Below are 2,972 nucleotides of genomic sequence, written 5' to 3' on the forward strand. Positions count from 1 at the left end.
GCAAGCTCAGGGGTGTGACGCCTCAGGAGAGGGCTGTGCACACAGTAGATGAGGGTGTCCGGGGGAGATTGGTAGTGATCCTATCATTCAGGAAAATATAATTTCATAATATGTGATTGTACCTCGATATTCATTTAGCAGTCATCATCTAATTTCATTTTTATGTATTTGCACACTGTATTTCCCCTTATATATTTCTGAAGTCCCTTGGCTTGTCTGTTTGAGTGATGTATCTTTCCTCGACACTCTGAAGGGTATGATGTCATCGTTCACAGGTGCAGTCCTGGATGTACACGCAGTCTCCACGGAAACGCTGTCATTTGGCAGTGTTGCTTTTGACAGATTTATTACCTCATTTTTCCGCTTGACAGTTTGTGTCTCTTAACATCCCATCTATTCTGGCAAGGGGACACTGTTTTGTAACATAAATTGATCAACAATCTGATGGAATTAAATTGGGGCTTCTTTTCAGGGGCAGTTTTTGAGGTTTGTCCCAACCCCAAAATGTTACTGATTTTTTTCAAGAAATGGAGTCTAGCTATGTTTCCAGGCTGGGCTTAAAATCCTGGGCTCAAGTGATCCTCTCACCTCAAACTGCCAAGTAATGGAACTCCAGGCAGTGCCACAGTGCCCAGCTGGTTATTCTTCAATTATAGATTTTCTTATTCTCTCTGTTAAAATGAGTGGACTATTGTTTCCTATATTGCTTTCATGGAGCTGTCAGCTTTCTATTTTTAATTACTTACCATGAAAGCTGCTAACATTTTAGATGAAGTTTAGGGTTGAAATTATCCTCATTTGACTGCTAATCAAGTCACGCCCTTTAGAGAGAGCTTCGTATCACTGTTTTTATGCCCTGCCTCTATCACTGTAAAAATATACCAGACTCTACCTTGGTGCAGAAGAAAGGGTTCAAGTATCTCAGAGGGACATTCCTGCTTTAAGTACAGGAAACTGCGTGGGAGTGGTGGACTCCTATGTTCTCATTGTGCCTCTCCCAGGAAGCTCCCCAGACCCTCTCGCCTGCAAGTAAGCTGACATGAGATTAATCAGGGTCTACCTGTTCTTGGCCTATAACACATGACATGGAAACTATGTCTCATGAGTGAGGCTGGGAGGAGAAAGGCATCCATCAAATCACAGACTGGAATTTAGTCTCCACCATAAGGACCTGACGCCATGACGTCAACTGAGATCTGGGGGAGAGGGAAGCACCACCTTCCTGTCAGTCCAGCCCAGGGTCAAGCTTCTGTCATCCTGAGATGTAAAGAAGAGGGTAATGCTCTTCTCTCAAGTATTCTGGGTCCTCACTGCACTTGCTGAGACTATTTGAGCTGCTGTGAGAGAATACCATGGACTGGGTGGCCCAGAAGTAACAGAAATGTATTTGTCCCGATTTTCAAGGCTGGGAAGTTCAAGATAAAGATGCCTTAGAGATTCGTATCTGGTGAAGTCCCAATTCTTTATTTATAGATGGCCACCTTCCTACCATGACCACACCTGGTGGAAGGAAAGAGGGAGCTCTCTGGGGTATTTTATCAGGGCGCTAATTCCACTCATGAGATGGAGCCTCAACACCTTTCAAAGGAGACCAAAGGCCCCGCCTCCTGCCACCGTCACATTGGAGTTGAGATTCCAACGTAGGCCTTATGGGGGTCATAACCATTCAGTCAATAGGAGCACATTATGTCAATCAATGGATTTCATTTACTGTGTGTTCTTAGAATAATTTTCCTTGATATTACAGGTTGAGTTTCTATAATTTTTATCAGATGAGGTTGCTTCTTTGGAAAGCTTGAAGTTTCTGACACCATCACCCTGGTAATGAGATAACTCTATTCATATTCGTGATTGAAGCTTCCTCATTCGGGTCATAAGCATTTGGAATGTTCTTCTCTTAAATTATTTGCCATGATGGAATAAACTTGTCCCCCCTCATCAGTGTTACCATTTGTTCAGAAATACATTTTTTATATTTTAATATCGCAAATTCACCTTTCTTTTATCTTTATCATGGTGTCTTTCTGTATATTTTTAAATTTGTAAGTGAATATGTTTAAAATTTAGGGTAATTTTAGATTTTAAGGAAAGCCCCCTGTAGTAGGGTGTGTTCTCGTGTACAACTTGCCCTGGTTCCCTCACACTGATCCGCACTCTGCCAATGCTGGGTCTCTCTCCTGCCGTCTGTGGGACCCGCTCTCTGAACAGTGTTCTGCTACCCACTGTCTATTCTGTGGTCTCCACACTTCCTGGCCTGTCTGGGATCTCAGCTCCTTTTCCTCAACTTCAAATCTACCTGGTTCCACTTCAGCACCGTGGCCTGGAAACTCGCTAAAGAAAATATTGAAGCGTGCATTAATCACACAGCTCCTTTTGTATATTTTCCCCCTCCCAGCAATCACTGTCCTTGTTACTTGATGTCACACTTCTTAAAATCATGTTTAAGAAATTTCACTGTGTTTTACAGTTATTTCTGGTGGAAAGTTACATCTGGTCTTTGTTGTTAAACCTTGTTTGAAAGTCATCTTGCACATAAATATTAGAATCAATTTTATGATGTTCAACAAGATTTATCTTGGAAGAAAAAAATAATATATATATATATATTCAAACCTAAATTCCAGGAGACATCTCTGTAGACATGTGTTATAATGGTTATATATTTATATATTTGGTAGAATTAATGTTATACTTAATTTTAAAAATATTCAAAATATCTATATATATCACATACGTAATGCACAAGTTCTATGATGCCCTGACACAAAACTTTATTTGTCTTTCTATGGGTTCTTCCCAAGGAAACAGGGGGAGCTGTTTTAGGCCACTGATCCCAGCGGTGCCTTCAGAGACCCTGCCCAGAACATGACCCAGCAGGGAAATGAGAGATTTCTGTCTCTTGCTTGGCATCCTGTCTCCTTCAAAGGGAAATCTGAGCTCTTCCTCTATCCCTGGGTTGGGCAGCTTCACCA

This window comes from Chlorocebus sabaeus, chromosome 24, assembly GCF_047675955.1.
Source record: "Chlorocebus sabaeus isolate Y175 chromosome 24, mChlSab1.0.hap1, whole genome shotgun sequence".
Taxonomy (NCBI): domain Eukaryota; kingdom Metazoa; phylum Chordata; class Mammalia; order Primates; family Cercopithecidae; genus Chlorocebus; species Chlorocebus sabaeus.